Below are 14,141 nucleotides of genomic sequence, written 5' to 3'. Positions count from 1 at the left end.
ATATATATATATATATATATATATATATATATATATGATACAAAATTTCTAGAACTATATGAAGATCAACACGTTCTTTAAGAAAGTTGACTTTTATCCTAGTAAAATATAGATTCATGATTTTTTTACAACAGCAATTAACCATTATGTAGCATATTTTATTCGGTTTACTTTCTTTTGGTCTCTGTCATTTCACGAAGAACACTCAATGTTGTGCATTTTATAAAAAATCAAATATTAACTGGTGAACTCATTATTTTGATGGTTTAAAGTTTGAAATTTGTTTTAGCAAGCTAAGGAGTAGAAAATAGACATTTTTATTGTTCAGCACTACCGTTTAGTTTATAAATCATTACTGACAAAATGGGAAGTTGACGCTACTAGAATGTTGGCAGTTTGTCAATTTTTTTGGCATTTTTTAACTATTTGTTAAGTGTAAGTGCATGAACAACAAACCCTATTATCTTTTTAACATTTTTGCTTTACTGGCATGGACAGAATACAACATCCATTTATGTATCTCGACCATGTTTCAATATTATCAGTTTTGATCTGATTATTTTGCCCACTATCCTCTCTACTTTTAATTTTTATTTTTACTGAAGATTACCTATTACCAAGCCATTCTTCTTTTATTTATCCTGCTTTCAATATTCATTTATCTTATTCATTTACAACAATAGTATACTCAACTTTCTCATAGGCTTGGGCTTGATATCCATTTGCCTTTTCAATTTTTGTTTTTGTGCTGAACCTTCTTTTTAAGTTAGCAGCACACCCAACAAAATAATTATTTTGTTTCTCTTTGGTTATTTTAGAGTCTCTACTTCCACGTTTCACTGCTATATAAGCATCGCATTTCTTTCACATTTAATTTATCTTTTGTCTGAGGGAGAAACCTTTCCTTCATGTTAGATATATCAATTCCTTGAACTTATCTCATCTCAAACACTGCTTGCAGCTCTAATATCAGTAACATAATTTTACTACTTTTACATTTCATAATCTTTGTTTCATGATTGCTTTTCTAGTGCATCATCTGGTACACTTAGTTTTAGTTTAAGAATAACATTTTCCTGTACATCTCATTAGCTAAGCAATTTAGTATAAATTACTATCCTTGATGTTCACAGTAACACAAAAGTCCTAAAGCATTCCTAGCTTTTGTACTGAATTGCTATATATTCCACTTTCTGTAAGGTCCTTATAACTAGCAGTCCATCTATAACAATAGATGGACTGATTCCATTCTTATTATTTGTTCTGAAATCCCTCAATGTAGAAGTTTCATACTTCTTTCTTTTCTGTCATTCAGATTAAGTACTATATTTATTTGTATATTAATACATGGCTTCAATTTGGATTTATTGTATAAGCATTTGTTGTTAGTCTTAAATCAGCCCTCATTGGACAGACTTATGACCAATGACATTCCAAGTGTAACAAGCCTGTTTTTCTTTTTAATTGCCGTAATGTATCCTGGTTCTTTGAGATATGGTTACTATTTCTTGCATGTTGGATAACTGCATAGAGCTAGGGTAGCCAAAATTTTTTGTAGATTCATCAAAACCATAGGTAAAGTGTTAAAACAAATTTTATTAAGTAAATATCTAAAGGGAAGAATTAGCTTGATGAAATCTATTGATGCTCACCTAATTAAATATTATTTGAGGCAGATAAGTTGCTAGAATGGCAGGAAAACTTAGTATGATAAAGTTAAATATAATTTTTGAATGATAGGCTGTATGGGTTGATAGCAGATAGTTTTACTTAGTCCTGCTTAATTCATATTAATGTAGATAGGGCACTTCATTTGTTGTGAAGTGTTATAAGTGTGTTTACATGTTAAATATTAAATTTTGGTTTCAAATTTTTGTTAGATCTGGTAAAGTATCACTCATTATAATGAAGATAATTTGATGTTATTTGTGTGGGAAGAAAGAAAAAAAAGAATCCATTTGTCTGAGATTCTGTTTTGCTCAACTATTTGTTGACTTGCTTAAGCATTAACTTGTGCTGTGTGGAAGCTGGCCACCATTAAGATATCTTAAAGCATTTACACTCTCTTATTTTATGTTAATGTTCTACCTACCTTCTCTGCTTCCAACCTGAACTAACTAACCATTAATCAATGTTAGTTGATACATTACTGGGGATCTGTATAAAGTATACAAAACTTTTATGTAATGTTTGTATAAAAAAATGTCTGTTTAGACTTGGCTGAAAAAACACAAAAACAAGTTGAAATTACTTTACAAGATTATGGATGGTGTTGGTTTCTATATGCTGACAACGGTGTTCATAGTACCTGAAGATATATATGTATATATAATTTTTAATCAATTTTGGATTGTCAATGAGTTTCTTAGCATTTTAGGTATTTTGGGTAAATTTTTTGTATAACTATACAACCCTGTGGTGATGAAAGAGACAGCCAGCTCTGATGGAATAGAATGTAATGAGACATAACTATCAATTCCATTAATTTACTGTTCTGAGTATTGATCAAGCTTTTGGACTATTTACATCTCAAATGTGCTATAATAATGTGCATCCTCCATTTGGGTTGCTATGGATTAAGATCTTTGTAGTAACTATTCTAGTACAATGGAACACTAATTGAAACTGATATGTCACCTAGTTTACTGCATTAAATATCACTGAACTTTTGACTTAGTTTCTCACACTACATTTCTTTATTAGTGCATGTGTATTTCCAACTTGTGAGAACTTCTGGAATTATTAACTTCCAGCTTTAGCATGTACTTAACATCATTGTTTTAGTGTTAAGTGACATTGCGTAATGTTTCTCCTTCCTACTTCAGCTCCTCTGCATCTAGTGCAAAGCCACCTTCCTCAATACTGCATCCCCACTCTGTGAAGGAGTTTTGTCTGTCAAGTTACTTAGTGACCTCACGAGTGCTGGTTCTACAAAAAAGACATTCAATGCACTCTGTGATGTGGCTGGCATTAAGAAGGGCAACCAGGTGTAAAAACCTTGCCGAAACAGACACAGGAGACCAACACCTTCAGGCTTGTTGGATTCTGTTGCATTGTCTAAACTGCAGAACATGGACATTAAATAATGATGTTGTCAAGACACAGCAAATGTGGTTTGTGTGATGTCTTACGATGTTGGTATGAGCATTAAAGTGTTAGGATATGCTGATTTTAGATTTTCTGTTTAAAGAAATTGGGCCTATATATATTATTCAGTCAAATTTATGTGTGTTTGTGCATTTGGCAGAATCGTTAGCATGTTGGGCAAAGTGCTTAGCAGCATTTCGTCTCTGTCTTTGTTTTGAGTTCAAATTCCACCAAGGTTGATTTGCCTTTCATCCTTCCAGGGTTGATGAAATAAGTACTAATTACGCACTGGGGTTGCTGTAATCGACTAGCTCCCTCCCCAAAAGTTTCAGGCCTTGTGCTTATAGTAGAAAGGATTATTTACACACAAGATGTTGAATTATAATTTCAGTTAGCTTGATATTGCTTTTCTCTATATCTTTGGGATATTCTAAATTAGTTCTAACTTAATTAACCCTTGTGTGGCCATATTTCTAATGAAATATATTGTTCTCATAGTTCAATAAAATTTGAAAATCCCAAAATTTGGAATGATTTAAGAAATAACTTTTTCATTATTAATCTGGTGTTTGGACAAAAAAGGTTGTTACATAAAATTATTGGAATTTTAATTGAAATATGAATACTTTAGAATGAGGAATTTTTATATTCATGAGAATGACAGTCAATCTCAGGCAGGTTGGTTTATCAAGAGATTTAGGTTAGTATCCTTTGTTCTTCCCATTTTTGCCAAGTATTAGCTCTTGATAGAAACATATCAGTCCATTTAATAAATCCTCCATTAATTATTAGATAGGAGGACATTACCAACTGAATGTCTACTTTGCTCATGTGTTAGAGGTTGGGGTGGAAATAGCTAAAGTAGTCTGTCTGTAGGCTGTTGGCATTTCTGCTTCACTTGTTTTGCAGCATTTAGATTTATTTTTATTAAATGCCAATGCTGTTATCTACAGAAAAGTACTGCTGTCTTTAGCTGTTGACATGGAAGATAAGAACTAGTTTTTGTTCTGTGTTGTATTAGCTGTTAAGGAGATCTTATGTTGGCTAGCAATCAAGCAGTCACAGTTGATACTTGTTGGTTGTTCCATAATTCCGTTTGGTTAAAACTGGAAGCAGAAGAAAGGCCTTTCTATTGTTAAAAGATAATTAGACTAACTTTCTGACCACTTGTAAACATGGCAATGCTTCAAAATTTGTATTCAGAAGGAAGCTTATATGATTATTCTGTTTCATTTATCAATATGTTAATTACCTTCATTAAATAAATATTAGTCATTGTTAAATGATTAATATTTGTCATTATTTTGATTGCAATTTCTTTTGCAAAAGAAAAGATTTTTCATAAGTTTTTAAAATAATGATTTTGCGTATGATATCCCATTGGAATTTGGTGACAGAAATGCAATATAAATGTCCAAGAAGGAATAAAACATTGGTGTTGAATAGGTGTTAGTTGCAAGACTGGAGTGACAGAGATCAGTGACAGTAAAAATATTAAACCAGGAAAATAAACATTATTTTTAATCTATGTTGCTCTAAAAAATCTATTTAACTAGCAAATATTAAAAAATTTTTCCAATTTAAACAATTTCTAGTGAATCATATAATGTAGCTGACATAAGCTGTCTTGCTCTTTACTGTAACCCCAGTCAATTGAAGGGGTTTAGTTTAGTCTTGCAAGCTGGACGGAGACTTCACTGATGTTGGTGCCATGAAAAAGTGCCCAATAAATGCTGTAAAGTGATTGATTGGCAGAAGGTCCTCTAGTTGTGGAAACTATACCAAAGCATACACTAGACCATATGGTTTTGTGTTCAGTTGCACTATACTGCATCTTGGGCAAGTGTTTTCTACTAGAACTCTGGGCTGACCAAAACCGTGCGAGTAGATTTGATAGAAGGGAACTGAAAGAAGTCTCTCTCTGTATGTGTGTGTCATGATCATAATTTAACACTTGTCTTTCATGCTGTGTGTGTGTGACTGCATGTTTCTTTACATATCCTCTGAATATTGCAGAAATGTTTCATATTTGAATTTAGCACCTTGTCACTGACAGGTTTAAATTAATGTTTTTTTCTTGTTCTCCTACACCTTCTCTTCATTTAGTAACCCCTTTCCCAACCTTCAACTGCTCTCTCACCTCGCTTTTGCTTTAGCCCAGTTCTCATTTCATTCCTTTTTCCATCTACCTCTCTCAGTCTCTCTCTCCTGCCACGCCCTGTCCACACATGAAGCTCCTGTGGTCTTATGTTCCTTATCATTTTTTCTAACTTAGAAGACGTAAACATCTATTGTCTGTTTTTAATTTCACTCCTGTCAACTTCTTCCTGGAGAAAAGCTCTGTCTGAAATAGATTTTCCACTCCCCATGGCAAGATCAGTGTTCTCTTTGTTGATTTTACAAAATCACACCAGTATTACCATTGCAGACCACCAATTCCACTTTGGATTCTCCTTCATTTTATTGTGAGGGTGCATGGTTTAGTGGTTAAGGTTGTTGCACTCATGATCGCGAGATTGTGGTTTCAGTTCCTAGACTGGGTAATGCAATGTGTTCTTGAGCAAAACACTTCATCTTGTATTGCTCGGCAATCACTTTGACACCTGACATGTGGTACACTGTGCACCTGTTCATGCAAAGTCAATTTGATGGAGGGAGTGAGCTAATGTGTAGCATGAACATTTGATCAGTATAAACAAATCATTTGTGCAGCTTATTTGGCAAAAGCTGAATGCTCATACTTGGTCTTCAACAGGAGAGTCCATCATGTACATGTCTATATTATCTATCTATATATGAGCAAGATCATTGCCGGTGCCCCTGGACTGGCTCTTGTGCGGGTGGCACATAAAAGACACCATTTCGAGCGTGGCCGTTTTCGTGCGGGTGACACGTAAAAGCACCCACTACACTCTCTGAGTGGTTGGCGTTAGGAAGGGCATCCAGCTGTAGAAACTCTGCCAAATTAGATTGGAGCCTGGTGTTGCCATCCGGTTTCACCAGTCCTCAGTCAAATCGTCCAACCCATGCTAGCATGGAAGGCGGACGTTAAACGATGATGATGATGATGATATGTGTATATATGTACACACACACACACACACACACACACACGCACACGCACACGCACGCACGAATAATCGACTGTTTTTCATTTCCTGGATGTCCTTCTTGGACTGGCAAATATATTTCCTTCTGTATTTATGTCCTTTTTCTCATTTTTTAAGACATTTTATTAGAAGTCATTCAGAATGCCAAGAACAACTTCTCAAAATATTCTGTAACACAATTTGCATTTAGATTGCAAAGTCTTTTGCCAAGGATTTAATGCAAAAGGAAAACATGCTTCTTCCATTGAACTTCTCAAAATTCTAAAATGAAATAGTTACAAGAGCTGCATCTCTTATTAAAAGTATGCAATGACATATTTTCAAAATAAAAGTAAGAATCATTTAAATAAATGGTTCGCACATCACTTATGGAAATGGATTAGTAGAATTGAAGTGTCAGATAAAATGTGTTATGGTATTTATTATTTATTCATTTTCTTTTTTCACAATCAGAGTTCAAATTTTGCCTTTCATCGTTGATAGAATAAATATTGGCCTAGAATTGAGGCCAGTTAATCATGTATACATTTTACAACCAAATTTATTGCTTCTTTCTTGTAGAGTTATTTTTAGATTGAAATTTAATTTAGCAAATATACAAATTTACTCAGTGTGTGTAGATATATAGGTAGATATAAATCTCTTAGAGCTATCTATATTTATCTCCATCTGTCTCTTTCCTATTCTATCTGCTTCTCTACCTACTACTTACCATTCTATCTATTAAGTCTCTAACCTTGTCATGTACACACACACACAGCTGTGTGGTCAAAGAAGTTGTTTCACAGTCGCATTGGATCTGAGTTTAATCCTGCTGCACAGCAGCTTGAGCAATTGTCTTTTACTGTAACTTCAAATTAAACAGTGCCACATGAGTGGAATTTGGTAGATGGAAACTGGTTTCCACTGGAAGCCAGTTTCCACTGGAAGCCAGTTTCCACTGGAAGCCAGTTTCCATCTACACTTCTCTGTCCATTTCTGTTGGAATTTATTGTTTTTGTTTTAATTAATTCTGAAAATGATGAATTTAGTAAAATAGTTTGATCATTATGAAGCTAAAGGAAGTTTATATCTTAGAATCAGGGAGGGTCTGAGGCAGGTTGATATCAAAAGGGCTAAGAAGTTATTATTTCATGAGTATGATTTATGGAAGCATTTTCTCATTCAGCCATCTTGGCTTCATTTGAACTTTCTTTTAAGGATTTTAAAAAAATTCATTTCACTGCGAAATTAAAAAAGTGTCAATTCCATCTCCCACCCCCTCTCTACCCCATCCATCTCCCACCCCTTCTCTACCCCATCCATCTCCCACCCCCTCTCTACCCCATCCATCTCCTCCTTCCCATCATCTTCCCCCCTTGACCTTGTGGTCAATGGGGCATTTATTGATGACCTTGTAACCAGATTTTGCCATTTCTCTCTGTCTTCTATATCCTGGGCAATGACCAATTTGGTATGAATCCTGGTTTGTTTATCTTCATCATGACAAACCAGTTGACAACAGGACAAACATGGTCAGGTTAGTCTGGCGATGCCCATTCCTTTCCAAGCTGCTGTTAGCCACAACTGTGTGCTTCTGAGATGCACTTGCCCTGAACACTTGGCTGTTGACCTGAGCAAGTTTCTCTGAACTAACTGATGACTCTTTGGGAAACCTTACCTGGAGTCTTTCATTTATTGGTGCAATGTTACCCACCATCCCCTCACTTGGTTTAGCTCAGCAACTGAAGTGGGGGTGCCTAAGAGCCATCAGGGGAGAGATTAGGAGTTGAATGAGGACCAGTGATCCTTGTCCACCTAAACATCCCCAACATGGTGCAGTGGCCAGACACCAGAGGTACTATATCTATTCAGAGCCCCATACATGCCATGTTAAAAGTTAAATAATGGAATTTTTGAAGGAATATCTTGGCAGCTAACAATGGATACAGGTAGTTTATTTCATGCATTGACAATTTTGAGTATGGCTGGGGTATAAACCCTTTGATCATAGGCATCCCAATCTGTAACCATCTTGTCTCTTTTGGGTAGTTAAGGTTACAGTATCTAATGTGTCCTTAACTGTTTTTTAAAGACTTTAGGGTGTGATTTGAGGAAGATTTGACTGTTGTTTGTAAGCAGATTGATTGACCACTTACAGGCTTCCTTGTTGGCTTGTAATTTGCTTTGTTATAATAGTTTGCTTCTATCTTTGAAGATCTTGATATGAGCAAGTTCATTTGTTTGATTTTCATTGTTATGATGTAAAAAATGAGTTGCAAAGTGTTAGTGATTTAAATAAAAATTTATTTTAGTACTATTATTTTTTTTCCTCAACATTATACCAATTTTCTTATATCACTCTTATTTTATCTTGACAACTGGTGCATTTTATTTTTCAAAGTAATGCTTCTGAAGTAATTATTTTTAAATTTATGAAATGCACTGTTGTTAGTAAAAAGTTAACCAATAAGATTGACTGGAGATAGTATTATTAGAAGAACCTGGATGAGAGCTAGTGTGGAAAATTCTATTAAAACAGTAACTTATGAAATCCTAGGATGAAGCAGAGCATTATTCTTGATAGTTTTGCATATCTGATAGCTTATCAGTACAAGAATCTGTATGTATTAATACCTTATTCTTTTGACAGGATGGAGTGGTGGTGGTAGAGGAGGAGGGGGAGTGTTAATTTGGTTCTCAGTAATTTACAAATAGTTAATATTTTCTTTCAGCTGAATTATTGTTAGATGCAATCATAGCTGTGTGGATAAGAAGCTTACTTTTTCATTATAGTATTGGGTTCAACCCGACTGCATGGCACTTTGGACAGGTGTCTTTTATAGCCTTGGGAGTGAAATTTGATAATTGAAAATCATATGAATGCCTGGGGTGTGTGTGGGTGTGTGTGTGTGTGTGTGTGTGTGTGTGTGTGTGTGTGTGTGTGTGTGTGTGTGTGTGTGTGTGTGTGTGTGTGTGTGTGTGTGTGTGTGTGTGTGTGTGTGTGTGTGCTTGTGCAGCACTGATGTTTATATCCCACATGTACAATATATCCTGCACCTCACTGGTTTGATGTGTAAAGACCAGTGGATTAAAGGACTTGCTCTGGAAAACAAATATGAGTTGGCACCAGGAAAAGTTTCTAGCTCTAGAATATTGCCTCCAAAAGTCTTGTCCAATATATGCCTGCATGGAAAAATAAATGAACTACTATTCATGTTTGGAGTCATTTTCAAGACTTTGAAGAATATTTAGCAAACGGGACATAGTACACTTTGAGGAAAACACATTGTTTGTTCTGTTTGTCCAAACCTCTATTTACACGAGCTTTTCTTCACTTTATTTAGATAACCCTTCCATAAGCTTGCATGAACAGTATAGTTCCATTTCAAAACTGGTGATTGAAAATGTATCAAACATTTTTCAATGGAGGAAAATATATAATAGTATATATAGGTAAATATATACTATTATATATTAAGATAGGGCACTTATCATCATCGGTATAATCAGATTTTGGTGAAAAAAGAACTCCCCAACCTCTGAACACCATGCTTTTTGCAAGTCTTCAGAAGATGGTGAGTTCAGTATCGATGATATTTGTCTCGAACTTCTGTTAATTGATACTTATAGGTAAGGTGTGGTTTAGAAGAAGTTTTAGATGTAGCTATGGGAAGGAAAGGTTAAGTGTTTAATATAGATGTGGATTCGCAGGTTCTGGTGCCATGTAAAATGCACCCACTCCACTCTGTAAAGTGGTTGGTATTAGGAAGAGCATCCAACCGTAAAAATAAAACCCATGCCAAAATAGACTGTTCCAGTGCTGGTATCACATGAAAAGCACTCAGTCTACTAAATGGTTGGTGTTAGGAAGGCCATCTAGTCATGAAAACCATGCCAAAACAGACCTCGCTGGTGCTTGTGCCATGTAAAAAGCATCCGGTCCACTCTGAAAATTGGTTGGCATTAGGAAGAGCATCTTGCTGTAGAAATAAAAAAAAAAACCATGCCAAAACAGACTGTACTGGTGCCATGTGAAAAGTACCTAATCCACTCTTCTAAATGGTTGGCATTAGAAGGCCATTCAGCTGTGAAAATCATGCCAGAATAGATCTCGCTGGTGCTGGTGTTAAATGTAAAGCACCCAACCCACTCTGTGAAGTGATTGGAATTAGGAAAGGTATCCAGTTGTGAAAACCATGCCAAAACAGACCTTACCAGTGCTGGTGCTATGTAAAAAGCACCCAGTCCACTGTGTAAAGTGGTTGGCATTAAGAAGGGCATCCAGCCATGAAAACCATGTCAAAACAGACAGTGGAGCTTTGTGCAGTGCTCTGGTTTGCCAGTTCCTGTCAGACTGTTCAACCCTTGCCAGCATGGAAAACAGATGTTAAATGATGATGTGAAATGAGATATAGTAGTGATAATGGTTGGAAGAGAGTGAGATGGGATAATTGGTTGGATTTTAACAAAGGTGATACATAAGTTGTTAGTTTAGTAGCTGTTGTAATAATTTTAGGAATACAGTGTGTACAGGTTGGATTGTTAGTAGTTAGTTATAACATGTTTTTGATAATCACACACACCCATGACCTATTTTAGATGTGATCTGAAACGTGTAAATATGTGAACTTCCTCGATCTTAAATACATAAACAATATTCTTAGGTGGGTCAGCAGCTATTTGATGTTGAGGTATTTTATGATCATCAGACAGAAGCCTAGCCTTTTAAATACAATTTTGGCTCTGTTATAATTGTGTGGTTGCCACAAAATGGTGTAAGATATTGTGAGGTATAACATTTGCAAAGTTTGTGAAGGTTTTAATTGTTTTGTTGATGTGTATGGAAGGTGTAGTGTTTCAGATATTTTCTTGATTGCATTTTGACAATTGTTACTGGGGAATGAAAGAAGAGTAGCTTCATTTCTATAGGAGTTCTTTTGGTGTGGCTGTGATAAGGTCATGTGTATACAGAAAGAAGTGTGTTGGATACAAAGCTGAATCTTGAGGTACAATAGAGATGATAGGATACGAGACACAGAAAGAACCCCACTAATATATGCTGTGTGTCTGATTATAAGCCTCTGAACTAAGAGCTGAGAGGAAGTCGGCTGGCAACTTGGCTTCAAAGGCTGTTTATGCCAGACATGATTGAAGTCTTTACATTCGTTGAAATTTACAATACCATTGTTTTCATTGAATCTTAAGAAAAACTGGCTGTAAGATGTGATACTAGTGGTTACTTAGGAGGGGGAAAAAAATTACAGGTGAGAAAGGAAGTGGCCATTTACTATAGTTTTCATCACTTTTGAGGTAATGGAATTGATGGCATTAGGTTGAGTGAAGTGATGTTAGAGGATCAAAAGTGTGAGATTTAAGGTGAATGAAAAGGGATGAAGCTCAGAAATTAGAAAGTAAAGGTAAACAGAAGTAATACCCCAAGCTAAGTAAAGTGTAAAAGTGGAGTTTAAAGGAGGCAGGTTAAGTAGAGGAAGCCAGAGACAACCACTGTGCCTAGAGAAGGGTATTTGTTTACAAAGACTCTCATTCAATACTCTTAATTTAGAGTGACCGAATTTTTCTAGTAGTAGTAAATCTGATTCTACATATATTTATAGTAACAAAGGATATATATAAATTTATATACATACACCCATTCCGGTACACACATAGTGTATTGGGAAAGAACATGTTTGCATATACATAATTTTGTTAAATGGGTCTGTCCATTCACATGCATGTGTACACACACACACACACACAGCGAAACACAAGTATGAGTAAATGCACCCGTACATACATGTGCATTATATAGATATAAGATATTCTTAATTGAAAGAACAGAAAGGAAGCAGAGACTAAAAAGCGATGAAGGTTGAAGTAGTTAGTAAATATGTTTTATGAGGTTGTTTGTTGTTAAATGACTATTGAGCTTTAAAAAGCCAAGTTAGTATTACATAGTCAGAATCGTATTTATGTAAAACTAAAATGTTAATTGTAGTTTAAATAAGCATGTAAATATTTATGGCATTGAATTTTGTGTATTATTCTTAACTTGGTGTGTAAATTGCTTTTCTAAATAATGCTTTTTATTGAGAATTATAAGGGAAAACTGGAAATGAATTTATAGCGTGCTTTATGAAATTTTGGGCTACATGGTGCTTGGAAACTTCTGCATAAATTAATTTTTCAAAATTGATAGTTAACTGAAGGAGTAAACAAAGTCAGGAATTAAATCTTAAACAGTCTGTCTATTTAATGACTGGGCATCTTGTTGGTTCTTTGTTTATTGTAATTATTATGTTTTTATAATGGATAAAGAAACAGCTAAGAAAATTAGGTGAGGTGGGGGTAACAAAATCTGAAATTTTGTATGGAGTTATATACTAAACTGTTTTACAGTGTTCTTTGTTTTACATAGTGAGTAAGTGTGTGTTTGTCTGTAAATATGAGGACAGAACAAGGTGTAGTATAATGTACAAGATGTTTAGATGTTATCTTGTGTTGCTGTGGGGAAAGAACTTAAGAAATTACCTGTTCTACTTATTTATTTTGTTTAGAAAGCAACAATGACTTCTTTAACGAAATTGTTGACTTGTCTTAATTTTAAAATATGTTTCTGCCCTTCACCTTTCTTTGGTTGCTCCTGACAACTGTTTATATAGATTCTGTTTTTACTGCCACACCCAGTACAATTCCTGTTTTTGCAGTCAGCCAAAGAACTAGCCATATTGGATTTTAGAGCTGTAATTTTGTAACAAATGAAAACCATATCTGCAAAAGCATAAACATTTGAAAATGTGTTAAAATTTTATTGAATTTTCTTTAAGAAAAAAATTGTATTTTGCATTATAAAAATAAGCTATTTTATTTTAGAAACTATTATGATAATGATGGTAATGAAAAATATCAAAAGGATGATGAATTTGCTATATTTGTTGAGTTAATGTTACTGTTCAGAGTTTGGTTACTCTAACTATATTCGTCTTTGGTCGAAACTGACTTTAAGGATATCTTGTGTTTTCTCTCTGAAGAATTGTGTTGCCCAGTATTGTTTAGAGTTATAAATTACAAAGAGAAAAATAGACATTTGTTATTGGCTATGTGTATTTATTTGTTATGGTGTTTTACTTTTACAGTTTTTTTTTGTAAAGAACCAAATCCTTCAGTGGTTTAGTTTCTCTCTGCCACTGAATTCAGACTCAGGCTTTACTTAAGGGCTGTGCAGAATAGCTAGTGTACAACAGACCATATTGATAAATTCATGATGTACAGGCAAAAATTACTAAAGGAAATATGTCTGCCTCAATCACAAAGATAGTCTGTCTCAGCCTCCCACTCTTCTCTTTCTCTCTCTCTTTCTCATAGTCTCTCCTTTTCATTAAGGTTGTTCCAAGAATTAGGTTTGTTTAATTATTACCATTGTTTCATTTCATTAATCCCATCCTTCCCATTGCCAATTCTTATTATTTAGCTTCAGTAACTAAATTGTATTTCACGAAAGAGTGGTGTAAAATATAACTGTCATGTCACATCTGTTGTCACAAGAATATGAATTCTGAGATGCTCTACTAATTTCTTAGTTTTTTTTTGTTTTTGTAGCTTTCATAATTCTAATTTTTTTTTTTTACCTCTTTTCTTAAATTTCATTTACATAATTGCTGGAAAATGTTTTCTTTTTCTTTTTTTTTCTTTAGTATTTATTGCCTCATACTCTGAGGAGTATTTGTAAAACCTGTTACTAATGGTAACTTTTCTGAAATGTTAGCTGCTAGATGTTTGATGTTTAGCTTCAATAATTTTATTCTATTATGTTGCGCAATCATTAGATGGACGCTTTTTGCATCAGTCTCTTTTTTAGTAGTTGCTGTTAAAGTACACATAACACAGCTCATATTTCATTTGTAATACAAGCTCTGTGGTTTCAAAACTGAGCTTAAATTTGTTGCAGTTAGCTCAATCACA

At 34.5% G+C, this 14,141-nt stretch overlaps 1 protein-coding gene across 7 annotated transcripts in view; it reads left to right on the top strand.

Moving 5' to 3' along the window:
• Positions 1 to 14,141, top strand: part of LOC106870506 (ras-specific guanine nucleotide-releasing factor RalGPS1) — a 208,003-nt gene that overhangs the window by 124,345 nt on the left and 69,517 nt on the right. The gene's annotated exons all lie outside the window — the stretch shown is intronic.

This window comes from Octopus bimaculoides, chromosome 1 (genome assembly GCF_001194135.2).
Source record: "Octopus bimaculoides isolate UCB-OBI-ISO-001 chromosome 1, ASM119413v2, whole genome shotgun sequence".
Taxonomy (NCBI): Eukaryota; Metazoa; Mollusca; class Cephalopoda; order Octopoda; family Octopodidae; genus Octopus; species Octopus bimaculoides.
Note: the sequence above shows the minus strand (reverse complement) of the source record. Positions and strands in the feature narration are given on the sequence as shown.